Source organism: Lemur catta, chromosome 5 (assembly GCF_020740605.2).
Source record: "Lemur catta isolate mLemCat1 chromosome 5, mLemCat1.pri, whole genome shotgun sequence".
Classification (NCBI taxonomy): domain Eukaryota; kingdom Metazoa; phylum Chordata; class Mammalia; order Primates; family Lemuridae; genus Lemur; species Lemur catta.
In genome coordinates this window covers 29,199,365-29,220,626 of record NC_059132.1, presented here as the reverse complement: position 1 = coordinate 29,220,626, position 21,262 = coordinate 29,199,365, and positions in this window count along the sequence as shown.

Below are 21,262 nucleotides of genomic sequence, written 5' to 3'. Positions count from 1 at the left end.
TTTGGGGTAAAGAGCAGATTAGGATATTCTAACTCTCCTAAAATTGCACCACAAAAATGGTGGCTGGTCCTGCCAAGAAGGCCCTGTGCAAGCTGAGTTTGTCACCTTGTGTTTTCTTTTTTTTTTTTTTTTTTTTTTGAGACAGAGTGTCACTTTGTTGCCCGGGCTAGAGTGAGTGCCGTGGCATCAGCCTAGCTCACAGCAACCTCAAACTCCTGGGCTTAAGCGATCCTACTGCCTCAGCCTCCCTAGTAGCTGGGACTACAGGCATGAGCCACCATGCCCGGCTAATTTTTTTGTATATATATTTTTTAGTTGGCCAGATAATTTCTTTCTATTTTTAGTAGAGACGGGGTCTCACTCTTGCTCAGGCTGGTCTCGAACTCCTGACCTTGAGCGATCCACCCGCCTCGGCCTCCCAGAGCTAGGATTACAGGCGTGAGCCACCGCGCCCAGCGTCACCTTGTGTTTTCTGCCCTGGCCCCTCTCAGGCTGAAGATGCTGTCGCTGGTGGTCTTAGGGCAGGCAGGTGCCAAGCCAAGTTGGAAGGCAAGACCTCTAGATGAGATGACTGGCAAGGATGGGGCTGCGGAGCTGGGCATGACCAGGTTGCTGTGCTCCGTGTTTACAGCACGGAGCCCATCTCCAAATTAAATCTCCTGGACTTGTCCCTTGGGGAGAGGTGAGGGAGAGCAAACCAACAGAACACAGAGGTGAGAGAACATGAGCCCTTTTCCCATCTTCAATAGCTGGAGGCCCACGGAATCCTAAGAACATTATTTCTGAGTTTAAATCTAATAAGTAGGGCCCGTAAAGGGATTTTCTCCCACCATTAAGTAGTGTGGTGGGTCCGTGTTTGGGCCCTGAACTGATCAATCTAGTTCACATCCTCTGCCACCATGTGCTAGTTGGGCGATGGTGGGGATGTTTACTAGTCGCTAAACTAATAAACACATAGAGTGTAGAGATAACAGGAGAATCTGCCTCATAGATATGTCAGGAAAATTCAATGAAATAATGCATTTAAATTCATTACAGTGCCTGACACAGTAACTATTCAAAACATGATAGCTTTGAAAAACGTTGTCATTATTATTAGTATCATTATCCTCATGATTGTTAGGGTAGGAGGGAGTCCAGTAAATAGCAGCTAGGGCTTGAGTTCTGCATCAGAAATCTGTAGGAAGAAATAAGACAGGAATAAACCAGCTGGGAGACCAAAGTGTCACCTTTACCACTGGAAAGTCAACCCTGGAGGAAGTGGCTTGAGTGGACAGAATAACGAAGCCCTGCTGTCCCATCCTGGCCAGCATAAGCCCACTTCTTGGGGGAGCCTGTGACTACAGTTCGTTGCCCAGAGGATGCATGTGAGCTCCCTACAGTCACCTGGCTCTCAACAAGGAAGAGAGAAAGTTGTTGAGTTGTGTATACCTCTCCTCAAATCCTTATTCAGATAAGCTGCTCCTTTATAAGGGATGGGGCCAAAGTGGTGGGAAAAGGCCTAGATTTACGAAAATGAAGGCTGCTCCAAATGGAAGGAAATATCAGGAGTGGGCAGAAGATTCCTCCACCCTTCACACGTTAGCACATAACAAAAGCAGTGGTGTACTTAGCATATTTGACATTTGAAGAAAATTATTTGACTCTGCCTCCGCTTATTAGACAACAGAATCATTTTCAGAAATAAGCGTATAATCATCAGAAATAACCATTATTTTCTTGATTCAATCTTTGCTTTGAAGATAGTCGACAAACAAAACAGAAGAATCCATTTTATTTTAGAACAAACTCAGTGATATTTGACATCTGATCTAAGCTTTTGCACTTACCAAACAAGAATATTACACTTTGCATTTTGCATTGTTTCAGTGTTTTTGAATTTTAAACCCAAATAGAAACTTTAAATGGTCACTTAGGATGACAGAACTGAATTATCTCAAGTTCTGTTTTCCCTTCTTTACAATCACCATGCTATCATTGTTTATGTCAAATCTACTGTCCTGTTTAAATGCAGGAATACGTGGGACAACAGGGGCTGGGGACAGGGAACCGTGCCCAAAGTGAGCCCAAATGATTTCAAACTGTCACAAATTTTCTCTTGAAATTAATGTGTGTGGCTGAGCCTACACATACTTATTTATATATTATTAAAATTCAACAGTAGCCTCAGCAGTTATTTCAAACTTAGACCAACCAAGGATTTTTTGGGGAGGAGAGAGGCATGTTTTATTACTGGAAATGTTTAGAATTGTAGGTATGTGGTGATAATAAAAAGCAGACTGGGTTTTGGTCACTTTGAAAATTATTATTATTTTAAAATTCTCTACAGGCATTGCTTGTCCTTATAGCCCATACCTGGGACAGATGGCTCCCACCGTCTTGGCTCTGCTTACGCACTGAGTATAGACTTTGCTGGACTAGGAGTCAGATTTCTGGGTCTTGGTCTTGTCTCGGTAATTCTCAGATCCTACCTGGGCAATTCTCATTTCCTCTCTGGGCCTCAGTTTTCCTAACTGTAAATTAAGGGGGCTGAACTGGCTCATCTCTGAAATTTCTTGTCTGCTCTAAACTCTGGTTGGAAGAGTCATCTTTCACCAGAAAGATGTAGACTGGAAAACACATTTGAAATCTGAATCTATCTCTGTTCAGGGAGCTACCCTGATTTATGGGGACGAGTCAGTGAAGGGAGATCATCTGCCTTTGATTTATACCAGAGGCACCACGTGCTCTGGGCTGTACAGTTCTTGAAGGGCTGGGAATAAAGTAGAGGAAGTTTCAGGGTTGGCTGTGCTGGGGAGAAACGGGGAAGCCATGACCTGGTGCAGGTGGTGATGATGGTGCTGGCAAATGTTCATTGAGCACTTACTATATGCTAGGCACAAAATATTCATCATATCATCACGATGAAGATACGACTATGTATCCTCAGTTTACAGATGAAGAAATTGGAGCTGTGCTCAAGGTCACCCCGTCAGGAAATGGCAGCCGTGGGGTTTGAATCCAGGTTGTCTGACTCCAGACTCTGTGTTGTAACCACTGTGGAAGGTTAGGGATGTGAGTTGCTATGTTTGTATCCCTACTCTGGGCTGAGGCTCTGTTGAAGAAGGGTTTGGCTTTGTTTCTGATCTTTCCCATTTCTGGCACATTGTAAAACTACTAATTGTTAATATTTCCAGGGGGCTTTGAATCTCTTATCTACCTTCCTCCCCTTTGAGACTAGAGAGACTGAAGCTCTAAGGAAGGTAAGAGACCTGTTTACGGTCACCTAGATTTAAGGGCAGGGATGGAACTGGGATGTCACCAACTTGTCCTGCCTAAATGGGCAAAATCTAGCCTGGCTTCTTCCCACATCTTTACCCTTGGCCTTGGGGTTCCCAGGCCACATCTTTCTAGGAATTATCCAAGCCCGTGCCCTGATGTGGCATTTAACTATCTTCAGTGTTAAGTGCTGGGTTGAACAGAGATGTGGTGTTTAACCCCTTTCCATCCCAACCCAGGGACCTTTTGTCCATGGGTGGACTCTCTTGTTCTTGTACTGAGTTTCATAATAATTTTGAAATTTAATTTTACAAAGCATTATTTCTCTTTATAAAGAACCTGAAAGGCTTATATTACACATTATTATTATATTACATTCATTCAGCAAATATTTGAGCACTAATTCTATCATTTCTAGGCACTGGAATCACAGATATAGTCCCTGCCTTCATGAAGCTTATAGTCTATTGGAGGGCAAATGTTAAATAAGCCACAAAATAATTATTTAATTAACCTTGTCGTTATTTAGTTTATATTTATATCCAAGGGTATGGAGATTTTTTTCTAAGTGTTACAGGCAGTCTAAAAAGAACTATGAGCTCTTTTCTCATCTTAGCTTTTCCCTGAAATCTTATATTTCATTTTTATTATATCTCACTTTGCTTAAAAAATGCATATTTTACAGTACATTGTCAAAAGTGTCACATTGTTCTTTAACCAAAACAAATGAAGTTTACCTTGTAACCAAGTCCCTCTTTCTGAAATAGCTACAGATCTGAGCAGAAAACAATGGAAGGTAATACATTCCATTCTATTGTGATTGCCTTAACATTTATCATTTTTCCTCAATTTTTTTTTATTAAAAACTAAAGATTAGAAAGTCCATCTTGTTTATATTTCAGGCAAAATTTGTTGAAGATTGCAACAGGCTAGGGGCTCCCTGGATATACATGTAAGAATTTGTTACACCTGGTATATGTTATGAAGCTTTTTGTATTCTCCCTTGATGTTTCAGTTGTGGCACACCAGTTTTCTAATTGAGCCTCACAGGACACCATGGTAATCCCAGATTAGGAGAGATGATGTTTCTCATGTAACCCAATGAAGAACAGCATTACTGACTATAAGTTTGGGAATCTTCTCACAGGTGATATTTAGTCTCCTGAAACTTACACAGATCTGACTCAGATCATACCATCTCTGCTTTCATTCTTCCATCCATCCGACAAACATTCATTACTTGTATGCATCTTCCACCATCCTGGCACACTGCTAGATGCTGAGAATACCCTGAACTATGGAACAGGTCAAGTCTCGGTTTTCATGGAGCTCATATCCTAGTGGGGTTGAATACTATACATAAGTCAATAAATAAACAAGATAACTTCCAACTGTGGGGAGGACAGTGAAATAAAATAGCCAGGTTATGGAAATGAGACTAACTTGGTGGTGGTGAGGGTCACAGCTTTAGCGAGAAAATCACATTTGAGTCCCAAAGCAAAAGAAGAAATTAGCCAGGTGAGGAATGGAGTGAGAGCATCACAGAACGTGCAAAGGCTCTGAGGCAGGAACCAGCTCGGTCTGTTTGGAAAACCACAGACCATCTGTGGCTTTTAGGGCAAAGCTAGGGAGTTTGGAATTTCTTCTAAATAGAGTTGGGAAACCAATGAAGGATTTAATAAGGGAGTGATGATTATGTTTTAGGGAGCTCATTCAATGGGATAATTTACTCTAAGGGGAGCAGAGTTGAAAGAAAGGATACAAGTGGAGGTTGTCACAGGGGTCCAGGCTAGGTGAGAGAGGATGGTGGCCTGCAGTGGTGGAATGGAAATGCGGAGATAGAAAGCTTCAAGATTAAGTTTGGGGATGCGGCAAGGGAAAGGGAATTCAGTCTATCTCTGTGATGTCTGGCCTGCTCGGTTTATTAGTTGTGTGGTCTTGGCAAAGATTCTTACTCTCTCTGACCCTGAGGTTTGGCTGGGGCATGACATGAGATCCTGGGCAGAGACTAAATGTCCAGGTGAGGGTAGCCCACGGGCAGTGGAGGAAAGATGAGGAGCAGTGTGGGTGTCTGTGGGGTGGGTTGGATCTCTCCTCCACCCACAGTCATAAAATGTCACTACCTGAGGAAACCTAAGGTGCCAATAGTGTCAATCACTTAAGGAAAACGACCATGACATATATTGCTTGTGCTTGCACCCATAATGCCTAGTTAGTAGAAATAGAATAAGGACTTTTTTTCCGGATTAAAATATGTATTATTCAAGACTTTTTGGGTTATGAGTAAAACAAATGTAGCTTGAACTGGTCAAAGCAAAATAAAAATTATTGGCCCATATAATAAGAAAACAAGAAGGTGGAACTGAACTTCAAGCATGGTGAGATCTAGATGTTCCCGTATCAGTCTCTGACTACAGGATCTCCCTGCCTTTGTGCTGGCTGTTTTTTTCAGGCAAGTTTTCCAAAAGGAGTAGCTGAGATGGAAACCCTTATTTCAATCTGGTATGTTAGCAGCTCCAACAGAAAGCAAGCATCTTTCTCCTCATAGCTGCAACATTAAATCCAGGGCTAGGTCCTCTTTGGCCTGGCTTGGATTGATCACCCTGATACAATCTTGGTGATCAGAAGGTGAAGTATGTGGATGGGCCAAGATCTGGCTGGTAAGTGTGGTCGCCACTATATAAACCATACGAGTAGAAAGTGGACAATTCCCAAAGGAAAACTGAGCTGCTGTTGCTGAAAGATATAATACGTGCTGGGAAGGCAAAAAACAACAGACCCCAAAGAATCCTCATGAATTTCCCTTTAGAATCTCACCTGCCAAACAGATAAACCCCCATATCCCTATTTCCTCCCTGGAATAAAACCATGGGGCCTGGATTTGAGGTACTGAATTCCTTAGAGGAGGCCAGAGTAGGGAAGTGTACAATCAGATAACTCAGAAGGCAGGAGAAGTGCTTTTCTTATTACTGTGGGTTCAAACCTGGATAATATGGAAATCAAGCCAGGGACAGGAACCTTTGGCATCAAGAGTTGGGTGGCTCAGCTTCTTTTGTGTGGTGGGGGGAGGTAGAGGTGAATGGTACTGAGGCAACTTTACTCGGCTCTTCTCCAAAGCAGGCTTTTCTTTTCTTTTCTTTTTATTTCATTTCCCTCCCTTCCTCCCTCCCTTCTTCCCTTTTTTTTTCTTTTCTTTTTATTTCATTTCCCTCCCTCTCTCCCTCCCTTCTTCCTTTCCTTCTTTCCTTCCTTCCTCAGAGTATCACTCTGTCACCCTGGGTAGAGTGCAGTGGTGTCATCATAGCTCACTGCAACCTCAAACTCCTGAGCTCAAGCGATCCTCCTGCCTCAGCCTCCTGAGTAGCTGGGACTACAGGTGCACACCAACATGCCTAGGTAATTTTTCTATTTTTAGTAGAGATGGGGTCTCACTCTTGCTCAGGCTGGTTTCGAACTCCTGATCTCAAGCCATCCTCTCAGCTCAGCCTCCGAAAGTACTAGGATGACAGGTGTGAGCCACCATGCCCGGCACAAAGCAAGGATTTCTCAGATCTTTCAAATGCTTGTCCAGTTCCTTAGCAAACATTTGATCACGGTATCATAGACTGTCAGAGCTGGAAGGCAACTCAGAAATCTTTCTTTGCATACTGGTCTCTATTCAGATGAGAAAACTGAAGCCTGGAGTAGTGAATCTAGAGAAGGATCTTGAATCTAGGCCTTGTGATTTTATTCCTGTGACCAGTGTGTTGGGTTTCTTATTGCTTCCCTTGGGGAATATGCTTCACGTGTAAGCTACCTTTTCTCTTTTTTCCTATAATGAGAGTCTGTTTAATTTCCTGTGGCAAATGATCTTGGCCCAGATTTCACATTGTTTTCTAATTCCTGAGTTTAAAATCCCACTGAGAACTGAGAGTTCTTTGGAAGATGATGGGTGAGTGACATAAGTCCCCCATGAGTTTCCTTGCACCCAAAGAACATATGACCATGAATAGATCTCCTGGTTCTTTGACAGTCTCAGTCCTGCTTGATTCCATGGGTCCCCAGATTGACTTTGACCTGAAGCTCTGAATCAAAATATCTTAAGAAGCGTCCCACGCACATGTCTGATGATGGAGCATCTCCTCCTACATGAGGACTTGCCAGGTTGGATGAGAAACCTGAATATGTATTCTGGATATTGAATGCAGGACTCAAGTATCTTTGCATGTGAATTCAGGCTCTAACATTTATAAGTTTGTGTGACCCTGAGCAAGTTATGAAACTTTGCTGAGCCTCAAATTTCTTATATTTAAAATGAACAAATTCATGCAAACCTACCTCATTAGGTTGTTGAGAGGATGAAATGAAACGAATGCCTACAAGTACTCAGCACACTGCCTGGGAGATTCTAAGTGCTCAATTTATATGTGAGCTGGGGTGGTGGTGGTGGTGGTTCTAGGTAACGCTGGAGGAGACCTTGAAATATTGTGTAACTCATTCAGGATAAGTGATGATTCAGGGTGGAGTGTGTGCAGTGTGGATTTAGCGAGAGCTTCACTTTACTTGGTCCAACTCCCATTCTGTCCATCCCTCTTTGGAGTCTCTAAAATGTAGCTATTTGGCCATTTCTGCCAGTATACCGCTTTATTTTATCACACAATCTCGGTGACTTGTACTTGCTCCCTTGGATTCATTGACTAACCCTGGTATCTTTCTCTCCTTCAATGCGATAGATTCTTCCTCTGATCAATACCTCTCACTCAACAAGGATTCAATGAAATAATGCACATAAAGCACTTAGCCCACAGGCTGGCACACAGTACCTAATCAATAAAACGTTAGCTGCTGCTATAACTCTTACGACCACTCCTGGAATTACTATCTAGTCCCTGGCATGGTGACGGTGGTGAGAGTGAGAATGATGATAATAAGAGATATCTGGGGCTACCAAGACAAACTTCTCAGTTTTTATAAAAAGGCTAAGCCTTATTCTTCACATTTATCATCCTATTTTTTTTTTCTGGCAGGAGAAATAATTTATTAGGTCAACTTCTTCTCATCCTTCTTTTTAAGGTGAATTAATGTCAGTTTTTTTTTTAAAAAAAACTTCTCATGGATCCCATTTATTATCTGCTGTTCCCAATCATTTCCTCTTCACTGGTCTGGTTTGATGCTTGAAATAGATTCGAGAGGCCAAAAGTCATCCATTACAGAGACAAGATTTCCCAAATACAAGTTTGATTTCGTCATCGTTGTCGTAAGTCTGCAGGGCACTTTCTCAAACATCTTATCATTTAATCCTCAAAATAGCCCAGGGTGTTGAGTGTAAGCAAGTTCTTGTTCCTGTTTTTCTGGGATGGTATCAGAGTGGAGTTAAGTGACTTGCCCAGGGCTAAAGAGGAGTAAGTGTTTCATCTTTGGGTGGAAATTTGTTCTGCCACATCACAAAGACCCTCGTGGGGTTTGAGGTAAGTTGTCTCTTATAATGGACTAGTGTGGGGGCGAAGTCATTCCATCTGTCCTTCATATTTCCCAGGGGACTAATGGAGGGAGGAAACAGGGCAGAGACACTGGCACTCACTGAAGGCTGAGCATGCGGGCTGGACCATTAATCGTAGGAGTTGAGTTGGCATCTTTTACTATTACCCTCAAGGGTCCTTCCACTGGTGAAACTCACTGTCTTTAATTTTCAGGTTTAGTACTTGTTCTTCTGAGTCTGATGGTGATGGGTGTAGAGAGGGCAAGCCAAGAGAAGTATTTTGAAATCAGATATATGTAGGCTTGAAACCAGCCATCTACTAGCTATATGTGCCTGGGCAAATGAAATATTTTCTAAGCCTCAATTTCCACATTTGTAAAGTAGAGACAAGAATGGTTGGGAATATCTTATATATTACAGGGAAGAGGAAGTTAATAGTAAGGCTAGATAAATGCAGCTGACCATCATCACTGCCTTTATTATGTTTAAAAGGAGAGCCCTTGAGGCATGAGAGTTGAATTGGGGAATGCTGAGTTCTGCAAACCCAATCATGGGACTTCACTTCCCACTTCTTGTGTGATCTTGTTATTGCCCTCAGATACAATTCAATTCGTTATACGCTAATAATTTCCAAATGTGTGTTTTGAGTCCAGCTATGAATAAGCACCTGTCTACTTAACATTTCTTCTTAGGTGCTTCAAAGGTACTGCAAATTCACTACGTCTAAAATAGGAGTTGTAATTGACTCCCAAACCTGAGCATCTTCAGGTTTCTCTCTCCTAGCGAAGAGTTTCTCTGTCTGGCCGGTTTTGCATTCTAAGAAGCCTGGTGCTGTCCTTGCAACACCCTTCCTGATCCGGTCCCTCAGAAAGTCCTGTAAGTTCTGCCTCTTCAATAAACATCGAGTCTATCCATTTCTTGCCATGCCCAGCACCTCCAAATCTATCAACAGCATCATGTCTTGCCTGGACTTTCACAGCAGCCTCCAAGCAGGTTACCCTGCATCTATTCTAGCCTCTTCTAGACCAGCCAGGGTGAATTTCTGGGTGGGCAACGATCCTGTGTCCACCCTCCCCCACCCCACTCCCACCTCCAAACACCTCTTCAGTGGGTTCTCTTTGATTTTAGGGCTAAAACATGCTCAAGGACATGGCCTATAAGGTCCATTATGACCTGGCCCCTGACTGTCTCTCAGGCTCATTTTCCTTCCCGTTATCCCTCTCGTTTCTCTGCTCAGACTCACTGACCATCTTACTGTACTTCCCGCTCACTATGTTTCTGCCATAGGCACTTTCTCCGTGGTCGTCGCTCTGCCTGGAGTGTTTTTCCATCCCATTTTCCACCTAAACTTCACCTTCTCCTCCTCCAAGTCTCAGATTAAGCCTTGTCTGACCTTTATAACTAGTTCAAACCTCCCCCGTTATCCCAAAGTCTTCTTCATGGCACTTGGCACACTTGCAATTTTATATTTGTTTGCGTGATTTTTGTTGTATGTCTGTCTTTCCACACTAGACCAAGGTCTTTCTCTGTTGTGTTTATCGCTGTTTTCCAGCACCCAGCACAGTTCCTGACACATAACAGGTGGTCAATGAGTATTTTTCCAATGAATGAGAATCCTCAAGGAGGATTCATGTTTTGTACCATATCTAAGCAGCAGTTTGTGGATCACTAGCTGATGTGCCCCATTAGTCACTGCTAGTAAGTGTCAAAGTTGGGATTTGAACCCAGGTCTTCTGTATAACGAGCATTTTAAGAGCCTAATTTGAAGTCTTACTGCTCAAAGGGCTCTCTCCTGAATTCTGATCAAAAGAGGAAGCGGTAGGCTGAACAGAGGCCTTGCTGTGGGAGTACTCTTGCTCCAGAGTCAATGATCTAGAACTGTAGATTTAGAGATTGGGATGAGTAAATGATTCGCTGGGAATCATTTGGGCTCAGAGCCTTCTTAAAACCTTAGGAAACATATTCTTTTTTACTCCTGGCTGGTCATGCATAGGGTTTAGAAACAAACGATGACAGAATATATTTTCTAGCCTTGTTCAACATCACCTGAATTTCAGTGAAATATAATCTCCTATAAAGGAAGGAAGTAGAGTTTATAGCACCAGGCAAAGTCTGATCTCCTCCTGTTTCTTCCACTGACCCAGATTTATATCCCCACCTGCTTCTTAACGTTTGTCCTGGGTAGAACCTGCATCCATATGTTTCCTTGATTTATCTCGTCTAAGGCATTCTCACTGCCACCATCCCAAGATCCTTGTCACCTCACGAGTTGGTCCTGATTTGAGTGTTGATAATCTTTGGGTGAGGGCACTTGGTTCTCCTTGAACCTATTTATTTCTCATCTCAATCTGACTAATCTCCTTGAGACTGAGAACCTACAGGTAAGCTCAAGAACCTGCAGTGGCTCCTTATTACCTGCAGCATCAACGTGAAGCTCCTCTTTCTTCTCCTTTAAGTAACATTTTAATCTTTTCCCACTTGTCTTCAGCTGCTGTTACTCCTTAGCACATGCCATTAGAATAGTTCCCCCCCCATCATCTATCAATTAATTATTTAGCTTGTACTCAAAAAATACTCACCGAGCCCTGCTAGGTGCTAAGCACTGTGTCACATACGAGGGGACAGCAGTAGCAAGACAGCCTCAGCAGCTTCCCTCACAGACCTCTCTGTTCCATAAGGAGAGACAGACATAGAAATAACTCCACTCACCCTTGCTCGTTGGATTAAACTGGTAGTGAGTGCTACAAAGCGGGAAGTGGTGCCAAATGTGTGTTACGGAGGAACCTCATTTAGGAAGGAGAATCGGGGGAGGCCTCTTTGGGAAGAAATGGCACTGTTGAATCTAATTCCCTGTATTCATTCCCATTTTATAGCTAGCCTTGTGATTTCTTACTTCCTAGAAAAGGCATTCATTTCCTCCCTCTCCGTACATGAATACACCCTAGTCCTTTACTTGTAACTTGTTTGGTGTGTTGGCTGAAAAAAAAAATGACGGTTAAAAGCTCAGATGCTTGAATCAGACAGAATTGAAGTCAAATCCCAGCCTGACCATCTCTTGGCTTGGTGTCTTCATGCAAATTATTCACTTGCTTTGCCATAATTCGCTCAACTGTCAGATGAAGATTGTCGTACATTCCTCTCAGGGTTAGCACAGTGCTGGCACTTAGTTAAATCCTCAATTAATAATGGGTGAGATTACTATGATGATTAACTACTGGGTTGACTGCCAGGACCTGCTTTCTTTTCTTTTTTCTTAAATCATTCGACAAACAGTAGCTAGATATCGTGCCAGATCTTAGAGGTGCGTTAATAAATAAAATGGCTCTGCCCTCAACCCTGAAAGGTCCCCTTTGATCTCAGCTCCACCCCCATTCTGAGGCCCAACCCCACACTCAGGCTCAGAGGTGAGATGAGGCCAGGCCTTGAAGCGGTGTGACTTGGTATCCATTCTCACACCTGCTTTAGAGACTTGGTTCTGAAACTGACAGTCTGCCTGGTGCCCTGTGCCCAGGTTACCTGCCTCTGCCTGGGATGTCCCCAGGTCTGGTGGCAGCCTTTTGTGTCCTGGGCCCTCCTTTCCATATCACCCCCCAACACATGACTGCCCGTAGAAGGTGCCCAGGAAAGGCCAGTTTTCTATGCTGAGAGCTCCAAAACTGGCCTCAGTTCTCAATCAGTGTTGCCCTCTGCTGCGTGGGATTTTTACCAAGCATCTCATTTTGACTTTGTCCCTTTCACTCCCCGGGTTGGGCAGCACCGAGTGGACGCTAGGACCACTGGCCTCTTGGTTAGGCAAAACACAGAAGGCTCTGCTGTCCCCAGCTCATGTCCTTGGGCCTCCTGATCATCCACTAATGAGAACTAGCTTCCTGTAGATGGGCCTGAATCTTCCCTTGTGGGGGCAACTCCTGCATCGTCTGACACAATATCCGCAGAGTGGGGGTGATGCGTGCTGTGTAAGAACCAGCTTGGGGTAGTGCAGAAATGTTTAAATCTTAACAGCATAACCCTCCCCCTCCTTTTTAAAAACAAAACTCTTGGTCGAAGAGTCAAAATATGCAACAGAGGGGATGCTGCTCTGAGTGGGACTGGGGTTGCCTAGGAGCGTGGGGCACAGACAGTGGTTCACCCATCCTTGTCCGCCTGCCCTCCTCCACGGTAGGCCTAGGGCTGAGACTCATCTTTGATATTTGCTAACTTGGGACTTGGGGAAAACAGTTCCCCCTTTCTTGACCTCGGGTTCCTCATCTGTACAGATTCATCCATTCATTCAACCACACCCTTGTCACCTGATACCTACCAAGCCCTATGCTGGGAGTATTGTGATGCACAAAACAGACAGACATGGGGCTTGCTCAGGTGAGGGAGACACAGCTGTGAAAACTAAACCGGTGACAAATGCAGGCAAGGGGACTTTCACTGTCCTGAGAGAGGTGTGGTGTGGCAAGGGTGGGTCTGGGCAGAGCAGGCCTTGTGCGCTAAGGAACAGCCTGTATCCTATCAGCATAAATAGGTATTCTAACCCTATAGCCATGGATTATGTTGTGAAATGAGGTAATCTGGGAACTCCTTGGCTTCAGACACATGTAAAATCTACGTCTCAAATGTCACTTTCTCAAGATAGCAGTTCCTCATCTTACGCAACATCGTGGGACATGGCTCTCATACAATCTTGCACTTTTCCTTTGTGTTCTTAATTATAGTTAATTGCTTATTTAGCATCTGTTTCCTCTCCTAGGTCAGCAGGACAGGGATTTTGGCCTTCGTTTTCATCTCTCTAATTCCGGCCCTGAATATATCTGAGTAGATGCTCAATATATATCTGTTGAATGAATCAATACGGTGATTGGAGACGACACTGAGATCCAGTATGTGGTTTGGAAAATCATAGTATTCTACAGATTTGTGAAATGCCTCAGTTGGGGACTTAGAGGCCATTGGGTCAACCTCATTTTAGGGATGAGGAAAGCAAGGCCCAGAGAGGGGAGGTAACGTGGCCATGCACACGTGAGCCCCTGGCTGAGTCCAGGTTATTATTCGCTTAGTTCGGGGTTCTTCCTGCAGCTCTGGCTGTTTCATCTGAAGCAACATACATAAGCTCTTAGAAATGTCTGTCAAAGTCTGGACCTTTGCCTCTGTGTTAGGACTCAGGGCCAGCAGAGGAGCCACCCTTGGCTGTCCCTCTCCCCTGGCCTGCTGTTACTGCTTGGGACCCGCCGTTAGGGATTTATCGTGTCGCGTTCAGTTTTGCCCTCTACAACTGCCCGTCTGAGCAGGCCTGTGTGATCGGGAGAGGTGGCCAAAACCTCGTTTGGCAAAATGTGTATCTAAGTGATCTGCTGCTTGGAATGCAGGATTAATATTAATGTGAATGTTTGTTTAGCGAGTGCTAGCGCTGTCCAGAGAGCAGCACACAGGAAGGATAACCATTGGTAGGGGGGAGGCTTGGGGCATGCAGACTCTGTAGGCTGCAGATCGGGTGCCACAAAGAGGCAAAGAAAGGAAGAGAAATGTTTGTAGAAATGGAAACATGGAAGGTTGGCAGGAAACGTGGGTTGTTCAAGTGGCAGGCACGGTACTGCGTGGAGGAAAAGGATGGTGTTGATGAATCATAGGTGCCTCTGTCACTTCATTTTGCACTCCCCACTCTGTGATTAAATGTCCCCCAGGCGCCCAAGCCCTGTGCCAATTCTGGGACTCTGGGGAGAGCAGAGAGAGAGGTGGCGGGTATAGAGTGGAGCGAGAGACAGACATTAAGCAAATAATCATGATAATGAATAAATGTAAACTGAGATAATCGCACTGAAGGAATGGAATGTGGTCCTGTGAGAGCAAAGAGTGAGGAAACCCCCCAGACCGGGTGCAGTGGAGAAGTGGAGGGGTAGGGGTGCGTGAGGAGGGGGGCAGGCTTTCCTGAGGAAATGACCTGTGAGCTGAAACCTGGAGGACGAGTTGAAGCTAAGTAAATGGATGAGGCATGAGGAAAAGGGAGAGAGTCCCAGGTAGAGGCAACAGCATGTTAAAAAGCCACACAGCAGAAGAAAGCAGGTAGCAGGAACCCGAGGACAGTAAGCGAGCTAGGGGGCGATTCTGGTGACATGAAGCTGACGCTGCCAGGGCTTGGGAGGGCGGGGAGGGCTGCAGACCTGGCTGATCGGAGATGCCCAGGGCTCCTCAGAGAGGTCTCTGCACCCGGGGCTGCGTCCCAACTGTGAATGACAGACCTGTCACCAGCCAGGCACAGAATGGAGAGTAAGATATCATTGCAACTTGACAGAGTAATTTTGTGTCTGTTGAATCTTGCATTTTGTGTGTCTTTTCATTTTAGAAAGCAATTTATTGTTGTTAGATTTTACAATTTTTCAATCTTTTCAATGGATCGGGGTCAAGGAAACCCTGTTTCCTCCTGCTAGGATTTTGGTTTTTATCTAAGAGCTACGGAATAATTTTGAGTAGGGGCATGAGAGAATCAGATGCTGAGTTTTGCAAGGATACCCCCAGCTGCTGTGCGGAGCTTGGAGTGGAGAGGGCAGAGGAGGAGGGGGCTGGCAGGCAGCAAGGGGGCTGATCCAAGGGCTTGGGAGAGAGGAGACTGCAGCTCAGGCCAGGGAGGTGGCCGTGAGGATGAACAAACATAGATCTAGGATTGGGCAGGACTTGAAACCCAGGCTGGAAATTCATTGGCAGCATTTTTTTTTTTTTCTGTCAAGGCAGACAAAAGAGAACAGAAAGGAAGGCTTTATTTGGAGAGAGTCTGGTAAGCTGGTAGCAGAAACTACCACTGCTGGCAGTACAGAGGGGCCTGAATTCCCCGGAAAGAAAGGCCCTCACTCCTAAGTGCCCAGGACAGTGGGGAGAACGTGTGTGGGTGGGCTGGAAGCAGGTGAGCTACCACCCCAGGGTCCACCCACAAGTGCTGGGTGCTGGGCCAGAGATGGGCCTCAGGGAGGTTGACCTTGACAGTGCTCATGAGCCCCGTCCACCCCCACCACCCCGTGGGGCTTCATTACAGAATGTGCTAGAGCTTCCTAGGGCACGTGGGTGGGTGGAGAGCTGTGAGGAAGGGGGAAGGCCATGTTCCAAAGAATAGGCCTTTCTTTTGGATCCCAGGTGCTGTCTAGCCGTGATCTAATCCGGGGTCAGGAGTAGTTTGGCAGAGGAGAGGCAGAAATGGTGGGGTGCAACTGAGTGAGCATTGCCGGCCTGATCTGGGTCCCCGAAAGGCTCCAGGAGACTGGCTTCCCTAAATCCTTCTCAGTGAAGCATTGGTCCTTCTGTAGCTTCCGCTGCATTCAGGATATTTTATTTATCAGGCACATTGCTACAGTAAATCAAGTTTAGTTCTGGTCATGATCTTCACAGAGGCAGTTAGAAAACTGAATCAGGTTTTCATCAATGTGATCTGAGATCAATTCTGCTGAGGCCAAAAGCCAAGAGGGTGAAAGGATCACAGGCCATCTCTGGAACAGAGGGTGCTGGTCCTAGCTGGGGGAGTTAGAGGCAGTGGCTTGGGGGAAGCAGGATCCCCTGCCCACACCTCCTGTTCACAATGCCTTTGCTCCTGGAAGGGCATGTGGATTTCAGATGATAGAATCACGTGTTATCAGAGCCTAAAGGTGCCTTAATGATGATCTATAACTTAGGGATGGTGTAATAGAAACAAGGTATACTTGCCACTACTCCCTTCTCTCTTAGGGCAAGTGTCATGAATCGATCTCTGTATTCTGTGCAGCTTCAGAATCCTTCTCAACACACTACTCCAAGCAGATGCTGCCAGTCAGTTGGGGTTAGCATGCAAGAGATTCGTATCTGCTCCTAGGGCTGCTGTAACGAAATACCACAACTAGATGGCTTAAAACAACAGGACTTTTTTTTTTTTTTTTTTTTACAGTGCTGGAAATACGTGTCTGAAGTCGAGGTGTCAGCAGGGCCACACTCTCCCTGAAGGCTCTAGGGAAGAATCCTTTCTTGCCTCTTCTAGCTTCTGGTGGTTGCTGGCAGTCCTCGGTGTTCCTTGGCCTGCAGACACATCACTCCAGTCTCTGTCTCTGTCTTCACGTGGCCTCTTCCCTATTAGTCTGTGCCCAAATTTGCCTCTTTTTAAAATTAGGACACCAGTCACAGGATTAGGGCTCACCTTAATCCTCTATGACTCATCTTACCTTGATTACCGTTGCAAAGACCCTATTTCCAACAAGGTCACATTCATAGGGTCCAGGTGAACATGAATTTTAGTGGGACACTATTAAGCCCAGTATAAGACCTAATGCCGTCGAGATCCCAGTCTAACTTTCTGTGTTGCAGATGAGAAATCTGAGCTCCAGAGAGGGAAAGGGACTTTCTGAAAATCACATGGTTATTAACAACAGGTGCAGGACAGAACTCAGAATTTCAGACCCCCAGTCCGGTGCTTTTCAGTTATATATTTGAATGGAGCATTAAAATCAATATTTCCCTTCTTTCCTGGGAAAGACTTACACAATCTAGTTTCATGGCTTGATTTTGTGAATCTGTACCCTCAAGGGTAACCCAGCTGAGCCCGTAGAGTTGGTAATTCTTGCTTTTGGGGTATGATGCATTCCTTGAGACCGAGTCTTAAAGGGATTGTTGTAAGGCAAAGTCCCGACCTGCCATGTGCTATGTGTTCCTAGCCTGGTTCCAAGCACCACTGTGGACATACAGGGATAGATTCTCAACAGACATTTAGTGAATTTGATGTAACACATGTTTAGTAAATGAAAAACTCGTGTATCTGTTGCTTTTGCTTATTTTGAGACAAAAAGAAACTCTGGAATAATCAAGCTGATCTGGGAGAGGTAGAGAGAACTGGGAGTCTTTCTAAGTAGACAGTGTTCGAGATGCTGAGCAGGGAGAGATGGGAAGTGGCAAAACTGGGCACCGCCTCTACGTGTGTCACTCACTTGGTGCTCACTATGACTCCGGTTCCCAGGGAAGGGAGCAAGCACAGAATACTTACGTGGTGTTTTGGGACTGGTTTTGCGCCAGGTGTTGTGCTGGGGGCTTGACAAACCTCCCTGATTTAATTCTCTTAACTCAGTGAGGTAGATGTTATGATGCGGATTTTATAGGTTAAGGAGAAATAATTAATTTATCCAAAGTCACATTGCCAATAAATCTTGGGGCTTGGAGTGAAAGTAATTCTCTCCCAAACCCATTTTGCTTTTAACTGGGATGTGGTCTTGCTTCCGTTTCAGGAGCAAGGCATGAGGAGCTCTAACTTCAAAAAAACTTTGGTTTGGGGGAAGCTGTTTCTTTTGGCAATTTGCAGAAGTATCAAATGTCATCTTGATGTTTTCTTAGAAACAATTTCCTGTATCCTTTAGAAATTCTCATAGGACACTTGCATCATATAGTCTGCTACCTCCTTAGTGTGATCTTCACAGCTACATGGTGGAGCCCTTACAACCCTTAGGTGACTTTTAAAAAAAGCTTTATTGAGACACAATTTACATATTATAAAATTCATCCACTCTAAGTATGAAATTCAGTAAATATTAATATCAAACAGTTGTGCAACTATCACCTCTACTGAATTCCTTAGGTAACTTAGTTTGCACGCTGAAAAGGGTCAGTTGTCTGGGAGGATGGGAGAAGTCATTCCAAACACAAGGAACAACTTGAGTAAAGGCACAGGGGTGGGATGTAGAGGTTGTGTGGGGAGGAGCGGGTGGCCCCATTAGGCTGCGTGTAAGATGAGTAAAAAGAGAAAAGAAATAATAACAGGATGGGATAACGACAATGAACAGATTGTTTCCCGAGAGCTGGTTTGGTAGGGAGAAGACCCTGAGTATCTGTGGTCCGAGGGAAAGCTGGTGGGGAAAGGAAGGCGGGAGGGTCCACACTCTTCTCTGCTGCTCTCTGTGCTGCAAGAAGAGGCCCCGCAGGACCTCCAGGCCAGGTGCTCGAGAGCCAGTGTGCCAGATGATGGATTTGCCGGGTGAGCGATTCATCGATTCACTGAGGCTGTGTTGTCTTGGCCTGCTCATGGCTTTATCTGTGGATGGGTGGGCTTTCTTCAACTAGAACTTCACTGTCTCTTCCAATTTTATCACTTAGGGCCATTCCTGCTCCCTATCTTCTGGCCCATGTCCCACTCTGCTTGTCCCCTTCTCTCTGCTCCTTCTGCCACTGCCCTGGAGCTAAAATGGCAGTGGTGAATTCCCCTAGAGCGAGTTTTGATATTGGTCTGACAGTTTTATGTGAATCAATTCTTTGCTGAATTGATTTTCACTGTACTGCCTTTTGCCTATCAGCTTTGGAGCCCAAGCAGTTGGCTTTGATAGATACTTTGCCACTTCGTGATTTCTGCATTGACCCCCTCAGTGCTTCCCTTGTCCCTGCATATAAGGACAAAGGCCACAGCCGTCCTGAGCAGGTCATGGGCTTCGAGAAGGAAGAATTGTAATAAGTGTGAACTTCTTTGGCCTCCTCCAAAGGAAAGGGTGAGGTAAATGGAAGGCGTCGCTGCAGTTATTATGTGATAGCACATGCATTGGCTTTTTTTCTCCCCAAATCATTGCCTGGGGCTCTGTTTGGAAATTAGTTTTTACCCTCCTTGCACTTATTGCAGCCTTCGATGCTCTCATTCCATATTTAACTTTCCTGCAATTCAGTACCTGCTCCGTTAGCAAACTTCCCTTCCGGGCTTTTAGTGCAAGGCACCTGCCTTCAAATCATCCTAAGCTGTGGGGGATCAAGGCATCCTCATAGTCAGACCTTCTAGAACTTCCTCTCACTATGAGAGCCAAGGATCTTAGCCCTCCCACCCTGCTTAATATAGTGACTAAGAACATGGACTCTAGAATCAGACTGCTGGTTTGAATTGTAGCTCTGCCACTCACCTGCTGTGTGACCCCAGGCGAGCACCTTAACCTCTCTGTGCCTCAGTTCCCTCATCTGTAAAATGGGAGCCACAGTAGTACCAACCTCATAGGATTGTGATTAAGGATTAAGTGAGTTAATGTACCTAGAACAATGCTCTTAGAACAAGTCTGGCATACAATAAACACTGTGAATGTATTAGTTAATGTTGATTTTCTTAGCTATTTAGGCTTACTTCCTTTTTAGCATATTGGGATGGCATCCAGAGGCCTGGACACTGTTCTAGGCACAGCTGCTAAGTTTCTGGCCACTTGAGTATGTCATTTCTCCAAAATTCAGCTTCTTTGTCAATTAAATGAGACTAATAGTCTCAGGCCTACCCCGCTCACTGCCCCCGGTTACTCCGAGGATGACATGACAGGGTGGGCATGCATGGGCTTTGGAATGTTAAAAATCTGCGTGCAGGAGTGTGGCAGGGTGCTCTATGCTCAGTGAAGGGGTGACCTCGTGAAGGTACTTCTTGGAAGAGGCAGCTTGCTCTCAGGGAACAAGAGTCCAACACGGAAACAGTGAGATCCTGATTGCTCTCAGCTCTGATTGGCTTAGCACCATTTTGGTATGTCTTCTTTCTGGGGCCTCCTGGGAGGACAGTGGTAGTATTAATCGTCAGCATCGGGGTTCTTAGTTGCAAGCAACGGAAACCAATGCTTGTTTACTGAAGCAGTGAGGCAGTTTATTAGAAGGGATTGGGTAGCTCACAGGGTGTCCTGGAGCCCCAGAACCAGGCGGCCGGGGGTCAATGGCCAAAGTCACACAACACAACTGGTCTAGACTCTCCAGCTCACACTCATGCAGGGCACAGATTGTAGCAGGAGCACCCAGAACCGGAACTCATTACAGTCCAGGAATCTCTTAGCAATGCTAGCTTCTGCAGGGTGCTTTGTTCCCTCCAGCCCTGACTAGCTTTTCCCTAGGGCACAAAACATGGCTACAAGAGCTTTGCACCCACCTCTTCCAAGTTTCCCATCAGAGAGGAAAATACCTCCTTCTTTTGGTTCCCATTGAAAGAAAACTGCCCAGGAAAAGGATTGTCCCTGATTGGCTGAGCTTTGTGTCATTGTCCATTCTTGAACCAGTTGGTGTAGAGCTTGGTTGTAGGGTGTGATGACTGGCCCAGCTTGCCTCCTCTCCCCACCCTTGTGGCTGGAGGTTGGGAAGGAAACCATGATTGGCAGCTCTTAATGAGGCACAGGGTTGAAGAAATGGTGCAAGGAGGAGGACAGGTTTCTCAGAGGTGGGGGTGGGTGGAGCGGTGGGAAGGACCAGTCTCAGTGATACTTTCACCATCCGGGTACTACTGGGGGAATTTGGGTTCTGTCCTCTTTCTGTTTCTACTATGCTAGTGCATGGACTAGCCCTTCATAATTCCATGCTGGCATTACCTTCCCATATCCACGGGGCTGTTTGATCATGTCTCTCCTGCATGTAAACCTTTGTTACTTGCAAACTGGAGTCCAAACGCCTTATGATAAACAGTAAAGATTCAACCATTCTTTTTTTTAAAAAAAAAAACAACCTTTTTTTTATAAAGTTATATTTCAAACATAAAGAATAATAATGTGTTATGAATATATATGCACCCCAAATCCAGCTTTAATAGATTTAATGTTTTTCCATATTTACTTTAGACTTTTTTTTTTTAAA